Source organism: Leuresthes tenuis, unplaced genomic scaffold (assembly GCF_036924035.1).
Source record: "Leuresthes tenuis unplaced genomic scaffold, fLeuTen1.0.hap1 SCAF_1, whole genome shotgun sequence".
Lineage (NCBI taxonomy): Eukaryota > Metazoa > Chordata > Actinopteri > Atheriniformes > Atherinopsidae > Leuresthes > Leuresthes tenuis.
Window position 1 is genome coordinate 41839683 of NW_027325355.1, and position 15504 is coordinate 41855186.

The 15504-nt window shown below is 48.0% G+C and overlaps 1 non-coding gene and 28 pseudogenes across 1 annotated transcript; all 29 read right to left on the bottom strand.

The window, feature by feature from the left end:
- Positions 1-2321: 2321 nt before the first annotated feature.
- Positions 2322-2440, bottom strand: LOC140300425 (5S ribosomal RNA; annotated as a pseudogene).
- Positions 2441-2715: 275 nt separating this feature from the next.
- LOC140292699 (5S ribosomal RNA) lies at positions 2716-2834 on the bottom strand (annotated as a pseudogene).
- A 269-nt stretch (positions 2835-3103) lies between these two features.
- LOC140283895 (5S ribosomal RNA) lies at positions 3104-3222 on the bottom strand (annotated as a pseudogene).
- Positions 3223-3494: 272 nt separating this feature from the next.
- LOC140270870 (5S ribosomal RNA) lies at positions 3495-3618 on the bottom strand (annotated as a pseudogene).
- Positions 3619-3887: 269 nt separating this feature from the next.
- LOC140289363 (5S ribosomal RNA) lies at positions 3888-4005 on the bottom strand (annotated as a pseudogene).
- A 269-nt stretch (positions 4006-4274) lies between these two features.
- Positions 4275-4392, bottom strand: LOC140293421 (5S ribosomal RNA; annotated as a pseudogene).
- A 657-nt stretch (positions 4393-5049) lies between these two features.
- Positions 5050-5168, bottom strand: LOC140291418 (5S ribosomal RNA; annotated as a pseudogene).
- Positions 5169-5437: 269 nt separating this feature from the next.
- LOC140289365 (5S ribosomal RNA) lies at positions 5438-5555 on the bottom strand (annotated as a pseudogene).
- Positions 5556-5824: 269 nt separating this feature from the next.
- LOC140293422 (5S ribosomal RNA) lies at positions 5825-5942 on the bottom strand (annotated as a pseudogene).
- Positions 5943-6211: 269 nt separating this feature from the next.
- Positions 6212-6329, bottom strand: LOC140293423 (5S ribosomal RNA; annotated as a pseudogene).
- A 657-nt stretch (positions 6330-6986) lies between these two features.
- LOC140291419 (5S ribosomal RNA) lies at positions 6987-7105 on the bottom strand (annotated as a pseudogene).
- Positions 7106-7374: 269 nt separating this feature from the next.
- Positions 7375-7493, bottom strand: LOC140297540 (5S ribosomal RNA). The gene has a single exon (XR_011913266.1). It is a non-coding gene; the product is annotated as a 5S ribosomal RNA (ribosomal RNA).
- A 262-nt stretch (positions 7494-7755) lies between these two features.
- On the bottom strand, positions 7756-7874 carry LOC140295590 (5S ribosomal RNA; annotated as a pseudogene).
- A 269-nt stretch (positions 7875-8143) lies between these two features.
- Positions 8144-8262, bottom strand: LOC140297982 (5S ribosomal RNA; annotated as a pseudogene).
- A 668-nt stretch (positions 8263-8930) lies between these two features.
- On the bottom strand, positions 8931-9039 carry LOC140296287 (5S ribosomal RNA; annotated as a pseudogene).
- A 269-nt stretch (positions 9040-9308) lies between these two features.
- Positions 9309-9427, bottom strand: LOC140294071 (5S ribosomal RNA; annotated as a pseudogene).
- Positions 9428-9696: 269 nt separating this feature from the next.
- LOC140272737 (5S ribosomal RNA) lies at positions 9697-9815 on the bottom strand (annotated as a pseudogene).
- Positions 9816-10084: 269 nt separating this feature from the next.
- LOC140295269 (5S ribosomal RNA) lies at positions 10085-10203 on the bottom strand (annotated as a pseudogene).
- Positions 10204-10472: 269 nt separating this feature from the next.
- Positions 10473-10591, bottom strand: LOC140297993 (5S ribosomal RNA; annotated as a pseudogene).
- A 272-nt stretch (positions 10592-10863) lies between these two features.
- Positions 10864-10982, bottom strand: LOC140317818 (5S ribosomal RNA; annotated as a pseudogene).
- Positions 10983-11647: 665 nt separating this feature from the next.
- Positions 11648-11766, bottom strand: LOC140305957 (5S ribosomal RNA; annotated as a pseudogene).
- Positions 11767-12035: 269 nt separating this feature from the next.
- On the bottom strand, positions 12036-12154 carry LOC140276508 (5S ribosomal RNA; annotated as a pseudogene).
- A 269-nt stretch (positions 12155-12423) lies between these two features.
- Positions 12424-12542, bottom strand: LOC140293668 (5S ribosomal RNA; annotated as a pseudogene).
- A 269-nt stretch (positions 12543-12811) lies between these two features.
- LOC140272743 (5S ribosomal RNA) lies at positions 12812-12930 on the bottom strand (annotated as a pseudogene).
- A 269-nt stretch (positions 12931-13199) lies between these two features.
- LOC140295270 (5S ribosomal RNA) lies at positions 13200-13318 on the bottom strand (annotated as a pseudogene).
- Positions 13319-13587: 269 nt separating this feature from the next.
- On the bottom strand, positions 13588-13706 carry LOC140298004 (5S ribosomal RNA; annotated as a pseudogene).
- Positions 13707-13978: 272 nt separating this feature from the next.
- On the bottom strand, positions 13979-14097 carry LOC140317826 (5S ribosomal RNA; annotated as a pseudogene).
- A 665-nt stretch (positions 14098-14762) lies between these two features.
- LOC140276678 (5S ribosomal RNA) lies at positions 14763-14881 on the bottom strand (annotated as a pseudogene).
- A 269-nt stretch (positions 14882-15150) lies between these two features.
- LOC140291341 (5S ribosomal RNA) lies at positions 15151-15269 on the bottom strand (annotated as a pseudogene).
- Positions 15270-15504: the final 235 nt, after the last annotated feature.

Below are 15504 nucleotides of genomic sequence, written 5' to 3' on the forward strand. Positions count from 1 at the left end.
ATGGGTGGGTTAGTGCAGGTCCTGGTGCCAGGCTTGTTGCTCTGGGACCTCCAGGGTGTCCGCAGGTGGTTGTTTTCTTTAGGGTGTTGGGGCGTGCGGTGGGGGGGTTGCTTTTCCCCTGATGGGGGGGGGCCAGGGTGATGGTGGGTCTCAGGCCCGGGCTGCTGCGTCTGGTGTGACCGGGTGGTTTGTTTGTTGTTGTTTGTGTGTTTGTTTGTAGAGGTCCTCCGGGGTGGGGTGGGGTTGGGTTGAGTGGGGTGGGGCGGGGTGGGTACCTTCTGGGGGTACAGTAGCTCCCGGAATATGGTCGCTGCAAGCCCCGAGCCTGGTGGACATCAGGCCCTCCTGCCCTGTGCTGGGTCCCAGGTAGCGGGGGTGCCTATTGCTGCCAGTCCCTGGCTGCCCTCTCCGGGGGAGAGTAGCTCTCCCGGTGTATATCCCCATACCCTCTCCCTTTTGGCTCCTGTACACAGCACACACTCACACATGAAGGGTTTTGGGGGGCGTGTGTGTTCTGTGGGGTGTAGTGGATGGGGCCACGTAGGTGGTCCCCTTGGCTGCACTCTGCAGTTCCCCGCCCCTGTTTTAATTACACCTTAGACATCACTACTTATCAAACACACACACACACATTAGGTCTTGGGGGGTGGTTGCACTGAGTGGCATCTGGTGGACGGGGCTCTTTGGGTATGTAGGCTGCCCAGAGGGCCGCGCTCCCAGTTCTACAAGGTTGGCTGCCCCTCAATTTTAATCGCTCACTATTAGAAAATATTGAAGAGCCAGAAGGGTGAGGGGAGGGGTCTTCTCACACCCCTGCTTCCTGGTTGCTGCTCGGGAAGGAGTGGCCAGCAGGAATTAATTATTCTGCTGGTTCAGGGTCTGTGGTGGCTGGGGGGCTGCTGGCCCCATGGTGTGCCCACTGTGCTAGACCCCAGCGGAGTCAAGGGAGGGATGACGTGTGGATGTATGGGACGTGAAAGTGTGTGTGGTGATGATTGGGCCTGGGTCTGGGACTTGCTGTCGCCTGGCCTGCCTGTGCTTCTCCCAATGGGGGGGCGGCGTTGCCTCTCCCCACTCCTCGCGACTTCACCCACCTGTGGGCACGTCTTGACTGCCAGGGCTCTTGGCCAGGGGCACTGGGGCAGGCGCTGACCCACTGCGTGGCTGTCTGGGGCGCTTGGCCCTCCCGGGTATTGGGTGGGGCCTCTGCCGGGGGGTTTTGGGGCGCTCGGGCTCCTGGGGCCGGGTCCGGTGCACGGCCCATGTCTGGGCGGCTGGGGCCTGGTGGGGTCGGTGGGCTGTTGCCCCTGGCTCCCGGGCGCCTCTGCCCTATGCTTATGGGGGCTCTGTCCGGGGGCTTCCACTGCTGTCTTCTGGGTGGATGCGTGGTTGTCCCTGCGGTGGGCATCCTGGGTTCTGTGCTCCGTGGGGGCTGCTGGTGGCCTGGGTCTTGTGGGCCTCTCTGCCTGTTTCTGATTGCTTGGGGGGGCTGTGGATTGTGGCCGTGTACACTTATACACTCATAAGTAAGAACGGTTATCATGTAGGTCCTGTGCCATGGGTGTTGCATGTTCTCACACACACACACAATACACATTCATTAGTCCAGTAGCAGTTGATGTATTACCATGTCGCCTCAGGTCATCTATATGCACAGTTGTGTTGTATGCGATTGCCACTACTTGTGCTTGTTTTTGTTTGTTTGTGTGTTTGTTTTTTCTCTGCTTGTTTGCATAGTCCTCGCAGTGTTATGTATCGCAAAGAAAACTATTCTCATGAACTGGAAAGCGAAAAACAGTCTGTGTATTAACCTGTTTAGAAATGTTCTTTTAGATTATATTAGCATGGGAACAATGTCTGCCTCCTTAAAACATCAATTGGCTGAATTTCATTCTCTCTGGTCCCCTCTGATTAACTGTGTGGCTTCGGGCGTCTGGTGGTCTCTCGGGTCGTGGGGACCGGGTTGGTCATTGCTGGGGGGGACTGTGTGTCAGGCTTGGAGGGCAGTTTTGGGGGCTTGCAGGTGGGGCTGTCTTGCGGTGTGGGGCGGGGTCCCTTAGGGGCCTTGGGGTGGTGGCTGCTAAGTACTGGAATCATACACTTCCTCTATGTAACCAGATAATTGCAGAGAAAGGCTGATGTGTAGTGGGCATATCATCTTCTCTGATGTGATCATTCTCTCCAGCTGAAACTGAGACTCTCAGATCACTTCGTGTCTGCCAACAAAGCAGCAGCAGCTGAAGATGACCAACTTCCTCATGTGTCACAGGGTGATCAGACGTTGCAACAAAAGACATGCAGGTGGTCAAGAGAAGACAAAAAGCTTACAGCACCTGGTATTCCCAAGCGGTCTCCCATTTAAGTACTAACCAGGCCCAACACTGCTTGGCTTCTGAGATCAGACGAGGTCAGACATATTCAGGGTGGTTTGGCCGTAAGCAACAATCTCTGTGACAAATGTGCATTATATAGGTACTGGAATCATACGGTCCCTCTATGTAACCAGATAATTGCAGAAAAAAGCTGACTTGTAGTGGGCACATCTTCTTCCCTGACGTGATTATTCTCTGCAGCTGAAACTGAGACTCTCAGATCACTTCGTGTCTGCCAACAAAGCAGCAGCAGCAGCAGCTGAAGATGACCAACTTCCTCATGTGTCACAGGGTGATCAGACGTTGCAACAAAAGACATGCAGGTGGTAGAGAGAAGAGAAAAAGCTTACAGCACCTGGTATTCCCAGACAGTCTACCATCCAAGTACTAACCAGGCCAAAACCTGCTTGGCTTCCGAGATCAGACGAGGTTGGGCATATTCAGGGTGGTGTGGCCGTAAGCAACCATAACTGTGACAAATGTGCATTATATAGGTACTGGAATCATACAGTTCCTCTATTTAACCAGATAATTGCAGAGAAAGGCTGACTTGTAGTGGGCACATCTTCTTCCCTGACGTGATTATTCTCTGCAGCTGAAACTGAGACTCTCAGATTACCTCATGTCTGCCAACAAAGCAGCAGGAGCTGAAGATGACCAACTTCCTCATGTGTCACAGGGTGATCAGACGTTGCAACAAAAGACATGCAGGTGGTAGAGAGAAGACAAAAAGCTTACAGCACCTGGTATTCCCAAGCAGTCTCCCATTTAAGTACTAACCAGGCCCAACCCTACTTGGCTTCCGAGATCAGACGAGGTCTGTCATGTTCAGGGTGGTGTGGCCGTAAGCAACAATGTCTGTGACAAATGTGCATTATATAGGTACTGGAATCATACGGTTCCTCTATGTAACCAGATAATTGCCGAGAAAGGCTGATGTGTAGTGGGCATATCTTCTTCCCTGATGTGATTATTCTCTCCAGCTGAAACTGAGACTCTCAGATCACTTTGTGTCTGCCAACAAAGAAGCAGCAGCAGCTGAAGATGACCAACTTCCTCATGTGTCACAGGGTGATCAGACGTTGCAACAAAAGACATGCAGGTGGTAGAGAGAAGAGAAAAAGCTTACAGCACCTGGTATTCCCAAGCAGTCTCCCACCCAAGTACTAACCAGGCACAACCCCGCTTGGCTTCCGAGATCGGACGAGGTCGGGCATATTATATTCAGGGTGGTGTGGCCGTAAGCGACAATCTCTGTGACAAATGTGCATTATATAGGTACTGGAATCATACGGTTCCTCTATGTAACCAGATAATTGCAGAGAAAGGCTTATGTGTAGTGGGCACATCTTCTTCCCTGACGTGATTATTCTCTGCAGCTGAAACTGAGACTCTCAGATCACTTCGTGTCCTCCAACAAAGCAGCAGCAGCTGAAGATGACCAACTTCCTCATGTGTCACAGGGTGATCAGACGTTGCAACAAAAGACATTCAGGTGGTCCAGAGAAGAGATAAAGCTTACAGCACCTGGTATTCCCAAGCAGTCTCCCACCCAAGTACTAACCAGGCCAACCTTGCTTGGCTTCCGAGATCAGACGAGGTCAGGCATGTTCAGGGTGGTGTGGCCGTAAGCGACAATGTCTGTGACAAATGTGCATTATATAGGTACTGGAATCATATGGTTCCTCTATGTAACCAGATAATTGCAGAGAAAGGCTTATGTGTAGTGGGCACATCTTCTTCCCTGACGTGATTATTCTCTGCAGCTGAAACTGAGACTCTCAGATCACTTCGTGTCTGCCAACAAAGCAGCAGAAGCTGAAGATGACCAACTTCCTCATGTGTCACAGGGTGATCAGACGTTGCAACAAAAGACATTCAGGTGGTCCAGAGAAGAGATAAAGCTTACAGCACCTGGTATTCCCAAGCAGTCTCCCACCCAAGTACTAACCAGGCCAACCGTGCTTGGCTTCCGAGATCAGACGAGGTCAGGCATATTGAGGGTGGTGTGGCCGTAAGCAACAATGTCTGTGACAAATGTGCATTATATAGGTACTGGAATCATACAGTTCCTCTATGTAACCAGATAATTGCCGAGAAAGGCTGATGTGTAGTGGGCACATCTTCTTCCCTGACGTTATTATTCTCTTCAGTTGAAACTGAGACTCTCAGATCACTTCGTTTCTGCCAACAAAGCAGCAGCAGCTGAAGATGACAAACTTCCTCATGTGTCACAGGGTGATCAGACGTTGCAACAAAACACATGCAGGTGGTAGAGAGAAGAGAAAAAGCTTACAGCACCTGGTATTCCCAAGCAGTCTCCCATTGAAGTACGAACCAGACCCAACCCCGCTTGGCTTCCAGGATAAGACAAGGTGGGGCTTATTCAGGGTGGTGTGGCGGTAAGCAACAATATTTGTTAGAAATGTGAATTATATAGGTACTGGAATCATACACTTCCTCTATGAAACCAGATAATTGCCGAGAAAGGCTGATGTGTAGTGGGCATATCATCTTCTCTGATGTGATCATTCTCTTCAGCTGAAACTGAGACTCTCAGATCACTTCGTGTCTGCCAACAAAGCAGCAGAAGCTGAAGATGACCAACTTCCTCATGTGTCACAGGGTGATCAGACGTTGCAACAAAAGACATTCAGGTGGTCCAGAGAAGAGATAAAGCTTACAGCACCTGGTATTCCCAAGCAGTCTCCCACCCAAGTACTAACCAGGCCGAACCCTCCTTGGCTTCTGAGAGCAGACGAGGTCAGACATATTCAGGGTGGTTTGGCCGTAAGCAACAATCTCTGTGACAAATGTGCATTATATAGGCAATGGAATCATATGGTTCCTCTATGTAACAAGATAATTGCCGAGAAAGGCTGATATGTAGTGGGCACATCTTGTTCCCTGACGTGATAATTTTCTCCATTTGAAAATGAGACTCTAAGATCACTTCGTGTCTGCCAACAAAGCAGCAGCAGCTGAAGATGACCAACTTCCTCATGTGTCACAGGGTGATCAGACGTTGCAACAAAAGACATGCAGGTGGTTGAGAGAAGAGAAAAAGCTTACAGCACCTGGTATTCCCAAGCAGTCTCCCACCCAAGTACTAACCAGGCCAACCTTGCTTGGCTTCCGAGATCAGACGAGGTCAGGCATGTTCAGGGTGGTGTGGCCGTAAGCGACAATGTCTGTGACAAATGTGCATTATATAGGTACTGGAATCATATGGTTCCTCTATGTAACCAGATAATTGCAGAGAAAGGCTTATGTGTAGTGGGCACATCTTCTTCCCTGACGTGATTATTCTCTGCAGCTGAAACTGAGACTCTCAGATCACTTCGTGTCTGCCAACAAAGCAGCAGAAGCTGAAGATGACCAACTTCCTCATGTGTCACAGGGTGATCAGACGTTGCAACAAAAGACATTCAGGTGGTCCAGAGAAGAGATAAAGCTTACAGCACCTGGTATTCCCAAGCAGTCTCCCACCCAAGTACTAACCAGGCCAACCGTGCTTGGCTTCCGAGATCAGACGAGGTCAGGCATATTGAGGGTGGTGTGGCCGTAAGCAACAATGTCTGTGACAAATGTGCATTATATAGGTACTGGAATCATACACTTCTTCTATGTAACCAGATAATTGCCGAGAAAGGCTGATGTGTAGTGGGCACATCTTCTTCCCTGACGTTATTATTCTCTGCAGCTGACACTGAGACTCTCAGATCACTTTGTGTCTGCCAACAAAGCAGCAGAAGCTGAAGATGACCAACTTCCTCATGTGTCACAGGGTGATCAGACGTTGCAACAAAAGACATTCAGGTGGTCCAGAGAAGAGATAAAGCTTACAGCACCTGGTATTCCCAAGCAGTCTCCCACCCAAGTACTAACCAGGCCAACCGTGCTTGGCTTCCGAGATCAGACGAGGTCAGGCATATTGAGGGTGGTGTGGCCGTAAGCAACAATGTCTGTGACAAATGTGCATTATATAGGTACTGGAATCATACAGTTCCTCTATGTAACCAGATAATTGCCGAGAAAGGCTGATGTGTAGTGGGCACATCTTCTTCCCTGACGTTATTATTCTCTTCAGTTGAAACTGAGACTCTCAGATCACTTCGTTTCTGCCAACAAAGCAGCAGCAGCTGAAGATGACAAACTTCCTCATGTGTCACAGGGTGATCAGACGTTGCAACAAAACACATGCAGGTGGTAGAGAGAAGAGAAAAAGCTTACAGCACCTGGTATTCCCAAGCAGTCTCCCATTGAAGTACGAACCAGACCCAACCCCGCTTGGCTTCCAGGATAAGACAAGGTGGGGCTTATTCAGGGTGGTGTGGCGGTAAGCAACAATATTTGTTAGAAATGTGAATTATATAGGTACTGGAATCATACACTTCCTCTATGAAACCAGATAATTGCCGAGAAAGGCTGATGTGTAGTGGGCATATCATCTTCTCTGATGTGATCATTCTCTTCAGCTGAAACTGAGACTCTCAGATCACTTCGTGTCTGCCAACAAAGCAGCAGAAGCTGAAGATGACCAACTTCCTCATGTGTCACAGGGTGATCAGACGTTGCAACAAAAGACATTCAGGTGGTCCAGAGAAGAGATAAAGCTTACAGCACCTGGTATTCCCAAGCAGTCTCCCACCCAAGTACTAACCAGGCCGAACCCTCCTTGGCTTCTGAGAGCAGACGAGGTCAGACATATTCAGGGTGGTTTGGCCGTAAGCAACAATCTCTGTGACAAATGTGCATTATATAGGCAATGGAATCATATGGTTCCTCTATGTAACAAGATAATTGCCGAAAAAGGCTGATATGTAGTGGGCACATCTTGTTCCCTGACGTGATAATTTTCTCCAGCTGAAAATGAGACTCTAAGATCACTTCGTGTCTGCCAACAAAGCAGCAGCAGCTGAAGATGACCAACTTCCTAATGTGTCACAGGGTGATCAGGCGTTGCAACAAAAGACATGCAGGTGGTTGAGAGAAGAGAAAAAGCTTACAGCACCTGGTATTCCCAAGCGGTCTCCCATCCAAGTACTAACCAGGCCCAACCCTGCTTGGCTTCCAAGATCAGACGAGGTCGGGCATATTCAGGGTGGTGTGGCCGTAAGTAACAATGTCTGTGAAAAATGTGCATTATATAGGTACTGGAATAATACAGTTCCTCTATGTAACCAGATAATTGCAGAGAAAGGCTAACTTGTTGTGGGCACATCTTCTTCCTTGATGTGATTATTCTCTGCAGCTGAAACTGAGACTCTCAGATCACTTCGTGTCTGCTAACAAAGCAGCAGCAGCTGAAGATGACCAACTTCCTCATGTGTCACAGGGCGATCAGACATTACAACAAAAGACATGTAGGTGGTAGAGAAAAAGCTTACAGCACCTGGTATTCCCAAGCGGTGTCCCATCAAAGTACTAACCAGGCCCAGCCCTCCTTGGCTTCCAAGATCAGACAAGGTCAGACATATTCAGGGTGGTTTGGCCGTAAGTAACAATTTCCGTGACAAATGTGCATTATATAGGCAATGGAATCATACACTTCCTCTATGTAACCAGATAATTGCCGAGAAAGGCTGATATGTAGTGGGCACATCTTCTTCCTTGACGTGATAATTCTCTCCAGCTGAAAATGAGACTCTCAGATCACTTTGTGTCTGCCAACAAAGCAGCAGCAGCTGAAGATGACCAACTTCCTCATGTGTCACAGGGTGATCAGACGTTGCAACAAAACACATGCAGGTGGTAGAGAGAAGAGAAAAAGCTTACAGCACCTGGTATTCCCAAGCAGTCTCCCATCCAAGTACTAACCAGGCCCAAACCTGCTTGACTTCCAAGATCAGACGAGGTCGGGCTTATTCAGGGTGGTGTGGCCGTAAGCAACAATATCTGTGACAAATGTGCATTATATAGGTACTGGAATCATACACTTCCTCTATGTAACCAGATAATTGCCGAGAAAGGCTGACTTGTAGTGGGCACATCTTCTTCCCTGATGTGATTATTCTCTGCAGCTGAAACTGAGACTCTCAGATGACTTCGTGTCTGCCAACAAAGAAGCAGCAGCAGCTGAAGATGACCAACTTCCTCATGTGTCACAGGAGGATCAGACGTTGCCACAAAAGACATGAAGGTGGTAGAGAGTAGAGAAGAAGCTTACAGCACCTGGTATTCCCAAGCAGTCTCCCATTGAAGTACGAACCAGACCCAACCCAACCCTGCTTGGCTTCCAGGATAAGACAAGGTGGGGCTTATTCAGGGTGGTGTGGCGGTAAGCAACAATATTTGTTACAAATGTGAATTATATAGGTACTGGAATCATACACTTCCTCTATGAAACCAGATAATTGCCGAGAAAGGCTGATGTGTAGTGGGCATATCATCTTCTCTGATGTGATCATTCTCTTCAGCTGAAACTGAGACTCTCAGATCACTTCGTGTCTGCCAACAAAGCAGTAGCAGCAGCTGAAGATGACCAACTTCCTCATGTGTCACAGGGTGATCAGACGTTGCAACAAAACACATGCAGGTGGTAGAGAGAAGAGAAAAAGCTTACAGCACCTGGTATTCCCAAGCGGTCTCCCACCCAAGTACTAACCAGGCCCAACACTGCTTGGCTTCCGAGATCAGACAAATTCAGGGTGGTGTGGCCGTAAGTAACAATGTCTGTGACAAATGTGCATTATATAAGTACAGGAATCATACGGTTCCTCTATGTAACCAGATAATTGATGAGAAAGGCTGATGTGTAGTGGGCACATCTTCTTCCCTGACGTGATTATTCTCTTCAGCTGAAACTGAGACTCTCAGATCACTTCGTGTGTGCTAACAAAGCAGCAGCAGCTGAAGATGACCAACTTCCTCATGTGTCACAGGGCGATCAGACATTGCAACAAAAGACATGTAGGTGGTAGAGAGAAGAGAAAAAGCTTACAGCACCTGGTATTCCCAAGCGGTGTCCCATCAAAGTACTAAGCAGGCCCAGCCCTCCTTGGCTTCCGAGATCAGACAAGGTCAGACATATTCAGGGTGGTGTGGCCGTAAGCAACAATGTCTGTGACAAATGTAAATTGTATAGGTACTGGAATCATACGTTTCCTCTATATAACCAGATAATTGCAGAGAAAGGCTGATAAATAGTGGGCACATCTTCTTCCCTGACGTGATTATTCTCTCCAGCTGAAAATGAGACTCTCAGATCACTTCGTGTCTGCCAACAAAGCAGCAGCAGCTGAAGATGACCAACTTCCTCATGTGTCACAGGGCGATCAGACCTTGCAACAAAATACATGCAGGTGGTAGAGGGAAGAGAAAAAGCTTACAGCACCTGGCATTCCCAAGGGGTCTCCCATTCAAGTACTAACCAGGCCCAGCCCTCCTTGGCTTCCGAGATCAGTCGAGGTCGGGCATATTCAGGGTGGTGTGGCCGTAAGTAACAATGTCTGTGAAAAATGTGCATTATATAGGTACTGGAATAATACAGTTCCTCTATGTAACCAGATAATTGCAGAGAAAGGCTAACTTGTTGTGGGCACATCTTCTTCCTTGATGTGATTATTCTCTGTAGCTGAAACTGAGACTCTCAGATCACTTCGTGTCTGCTAACAAAGCAGCAGCAGCTGAAGATGACCAACTTCCTCATGTGTCACAGGGCGATCAGACATTGCAACAAAAGACATGTAGGTGGTAGAGAGAAGAGAAAAAGCTTACAGCACCTGGTATTCCCAAGCGGTGTTCCATCAAAGTACTAACCAGGCCCAGCCCTCCTTGGCTTCCGAGATCAGACAAGGTCAGACATATTCAGGGTGGTTTGGCCGTAAGTAACAATCTCCGTGACAAATGTGCATTATATAGGCAATGGAATCATACACTTCCTCTATGTAACCAGATAATTGCCGAGAAAGGCTGATATGTAGTGGGCACATCTTCTTCCCTGACGTGATAATTCTCTCCAGCTGAAAATGAGACTCTCAGATCACTTTGTGTCTGCCAACAAAGCAGCAGCAGCTGAAGATGACCAACTTCCTCATGTGTCACAGGGTGATCAGACGTTGCAACAAAAGACATGCAGGTGGTAGAGAGAAGGGAAAAAGCTTACAGCACCTGGTATTCCCAAGCAGTCTCCCATCCAAGTACTAACCAGGCCCAAACCTGCTTGACTTCCAAGATCAGACGAGGTCGGGCTTATTCAGGGTGGTGTGGCCGTAAGCAACAATATCTGTGACAAATGTGCATTATATAGGTACTGGAATCATACACTTCCTCTATGTAACCAGATAATTGCCGAGAAAGGCTGACTTGTAGTGGGCACATCTTCTTCCCTGATGTGATTATTCTCTGCAGCTGAAATTGAGACTCTCAGATCACTTCGTGTATGCCAACAAAGAAGCAGCAGCAGCTGAAGATGACCAACTTCCTCATGTGTCACAGGAGGATCAGACGTTGCCACAAAAGACATGAAGGTGGTAGAGAGTAGAGAAGAAGCTTACAGCACCTGGTATTCCCAAGTGGTCTCCCATCCAAGAACTAACCAGGCCCAACCCTGCTTGGCTTCCGAGATCAGACAAGGTCAGGCATGTTCCGGGTGGTGTGGCCGTAAGCAGCAATGTCTCTGACAAATGTGCATTATATAGGTACTGGAATCATACGGTTCCTCTATGCAACCAGATAATTGCCGAGAAAGGCTGATGTGTAGGGGGTAAATCATCTTCTCTGATGTGATCATTCTCTGCAACTGAAACTGAGACTCTCAGATCACTTCATGTCTGCCAACAAAGCAGCAGCAGCTGAAGATGACCAACTTCCTCATGTGTCACAGGGTGGTCAGACGTTGCAACAAAAGACATTCAGGTGGTCCAGAGAAGAGAAAAAGCTTACAGCACCTGGTATTCCCAAGCAGTCTCCCATTGAAGTACGAACCAGACCCAACTCAACCCTGCTTGGCTTCCAGGATAAGACAAGGTGGGGCTTATTCAGGGTGGTGTGGCGGTAAGCAACAATATTTGTTACAAATGTGAATTATATAGGTACTGGAATCATACACTTCCTCTATGAAACCAGATAATTGCCGAGAAAGGCTGATGTGTAGTGGGCATATCATCTTCTCTGATGTGATCATTCTCTTCAGCTGAAACTGAGACTCTCAGATCACTTCGTGTCTGCCAACAAAGCAGCAGCAGCAGCTGAAGATGACCAACTTCCTCATGTGTCACAGGGTGATCAGACGTTGCAACAAAAGACATGCAGGTGGTCGAGAGAAGACAAAAAGCTTACAGCTCCTGGTATTCCCAAGCGGTCTCCCATTTAAGTACTAACCAGGCCCAACCCTCCTTGGCTACCGAGATCAGACGAGGTCGGGCATGTTCAGGGTGGTGTGGCCGTAAGCAACAATGTCTGTGACAAATGTGCATTATATAGGTACTGGAATCATACGGTTCCTCTATGTAACCAGATAATTGCCGAGAAAGGCAGACTTGTAGTGGGCAAATCTTCTTCCCTCATGTGATCATTCTCTGCAGCTGAAACTGAGACTCTCAGATCACTTCGTGTCTGCCAACAAAGCAGCAGCAGCTGAAAATGACCACCTTTCTCATGTGTCACAGGGTGATCAGACGTTGCAACAAAAGACATGCAGGTGGTCGAGAGAAGAGAAAAAGCTTACAGCACCTGGTATTCCCAAGAGGTCTTCCATCCAAATACTAACCACGCCCAACCCTCCTTGGCTTCCGAGATCAGACGAGGTCGGGCATGTTCAGGGTGGTGTGGCCGTAAGCAACAATGTCTCTGACAAATGTGCATTATATAGGTACTGGAATCATACGGTTCCTCTATGCAACCAGATCATTTCCGAGAAAGGCTGATGTGTAGTGGTAACATCTTCTTCCCTGACGTGATTATTCTCTGCAGCTGAAACTGAGACTCTCAGATCACTTTGTGTCTGCCAACAAAGCAGCAGTAGCTGAAGATAACCAACTTCCTCATGTGTCACAGGGTGATCAGACGTTGCAACAAAAGACATGCAGGTGGTAGAGAGAAGAGAAAAAGCTTACAGCACCTGGTATTCGCAAGCGGTCTCCCATCAAAGTACTAAGCAGGCCCAGCCCTCCTTGGCTTCCGAGATCAGACAAGGTCAGACATATTCAGGGTGGTGTGGCCGTAAGCAACAATGTCTGTGACAAATGTAAATTGTATAGGTACTGGAATCATACGTTTCCTCTATATAACCAGATAATTGCAGAGAAAGGCTGATAAATAGTGGGCACATCTTCTTCCCTGACGTGATTATTCTCTCCAGCTGAAAATGAGACTCTCAGATCACTTCGTGTCTGCCAACAAAGCAGCAGCAGCTGAAGATGACCAACTTCCTCATGTGTCACAGGGCGATCAGACCTTGCAACAAAATACATGCAGGTGGTAGAGAGAAGAGAAAAAGCTTACAGCACCTGGCATTCCCAAGGGGTCTCCCATTCAAGTACTAACCAGGCCCAGCCCTCCTTGGCTTCCGAGATCAGTCGAGGTCGGGCATATTCAGGGTGGTGTGGCCGTAAGTAACAATGTCTGTGAAAAATGTGCATTATATAGGTACTGGAATAATACAGTTCCTCTATGTAACCAGATAATTGCAGAGAAAGGCTAACTTGTTGTGGGCACATCTTCTTCCTTGATGTGATTATTCTCTGTAGCTGAAACTGAGACTCTCAGATCACTTCGTGTCTGCTAACAAAGCAGCAGCAGCTGAAGATGACCAACTTCCTCATGTGTCACAGGGCGATCAGACATTGCAACTAAAGACATGTAGGTGGTAGAGAGAAGAGAAAAAGCTTACAGCACCTGGTATTCCCAAGCGGTGTTCCATCAAAGTACTAACCAGGCCCAGCCCTCCTTGGCTTCCGAGATCAGACAAGGTCAGACATATTCAGGGTGGTTTGGCCGTAAGTAACAATCTCCGTGACAAATGTGCATTATATAGGCAATGGAATCATACACTTCCTCTATGTAACCAGATAATTGCCGAGAAAGGCTGATATGTAGTGGGCACATATTCTTCCCTGACGTGATAATTCTTTCCAGCTGAAAATGAGACTCTCAGATCACTTTGTGTCTGCCAACAAAGCAGCAGCAGCTGAAGATGACCAACTTCCTCATGTGTCACAGGGTGATCAGACGTTGCAACAAAAGACATGCAGGTGGTAGAGAGAAGGGAAAAAGCTTACAGCACCTGGTATTCCCAAGCAGTCTCCCATCCAAGTACTAACCAGGCCCAAACCTGCTTGACTTCCAAGATCAGACGAGGTCGGGCTTATTCAGGGTGGTGTGGCCGTAAGCAACAATATCTGTGACAAATGTGCATTATATAGGTACTGGAATCATACACTTCCTCTATGTAACCAGATAATTGCCGAGAAAGGCTGACTTGTAGTGGGCACATCTTCTTCCCTGATGTGATTATTCTCTGCAGCTGAAATTGAGACTCTCAGATCACTTCGTGTATGCCAACAAAGAAGCAGCAGCAGCTGAAGATGACCAACTTCCTCATGTGTCACAGGGTGATCAGACGTTGCAACAAAAGACATGCAGGTGGTAGAGAGAAGGGAAAAAGCTTACAGCACCTGGTATTCCCAAGTGGTCTCCCATCCAAGAACTAACCAGGCCCAACCCTGCTTGGCTTCCGAGATCAGACAAGGTCAGGCATGTTCCGGGTGGTGTGGCCGTAAGCAGCAATGTCTCTGACAAATGTGCATTATATAGGTACTGGAATCATACGGTTCCTCTATGCAACCAGATAATTGCCGAGAAAGGCTGATGTGTAGGGGGTAAATCATCTTCTCTGATGTGATCATTCTCTGCAACTGAAACTGAGACTCTCAGATCACTTCATGTCTGCCAACAAAGCAGCAGCAGCTGAAGATGACCAACTTCCTCATGTGTCACAGGGTGGTCAGACGTTGCAACAAAAGACATTCAGGTGGTCCAGAGAAGAGAAAAAGCTTACAGCACCTGGTATTCCCAAGCAGTCTCCCATTGAAGTACGAACCAGACCCACCCCAACCCTGCTTGGCTTCCAGGATAAGACAAGGTGGGGCTTATTCAGGGTGGTGTGGCGGTAAGCAACAATATTTGTTACAAATGTGAATTATATAGGTACTGGAATCATACACTTCCTCTATGAAACCAGATAATTGCCGAGAAAGGCTGATGTGTAGTGGGCATATCATCTTCTCTGATGTGATCATTCTCTTCAGCTGAAACTGAGACTCTCAGATCACTTCGTGTCTGCCAACAAAGCAGCAGCAGCAGCTGAAGATGACCAACTTCCTCATGTGTCACAGGGTGATCAGACGTTGCAACAAAAGACATGCAGGTGGTCGAGAGAAGACAAAAAGTTTACAGCTCCTGGTATTCCCAAGCGGTCTCCCATTTAAGTACTAACCAGGCCCAACCCTCCTTGGCTACCGAGATCAGACGAGGTCGGGCATGTTCAGGGTGGTGTGGCCGTAAGCAACAATGTCTGTGACAAATGTGCATTATATAGGTACTGGAATCATACGGTTCCTCTATGTAACCAGATAATTGCCGAGAAAGGCAGACTTGTAGTGGGCAAATCTTCTTCCCTCATGTGATCATTCTCTGCAGCTGAAACTGAGACTCTCAGATCACTTCGTGTCTGCCAACAAAGCAGCAGCAGCTGAAAATGACCACCTTTCTCATGTGTCACAGGGTGATCAGACGTTGCAACAAAAGACATGCAGGTGGTCGAGAGAAGAGAAAAAGCTTACAGCACCTGGTATTCCCAAGAGGTCTTCCATCCAAATACTAACCACGCCCAACCCTCCTTGGCTTCTGAGATCAGACGAGGTCGGGCATGTTCAGGGTGGTGTGGCCGTAAGCAACAATGTCTCTGACAAATGTGCATTATATAGGTACTGGAATCATACGGTTCCTCTATGCAACCAGATCATTTCCGAGAAAGGCTGATGTGTAGTGGTAACATCTTCTTCCCTGACGTGATTATTCTCTGCAGCTGAAACTGAGACTCTCAGATCACTTTGTGTCTGCCAACAAAGCAGCAGTAGCTGAAGATAACCAACTTCCTCATGTGTCACAGGGTGATCAGACGTTGCAA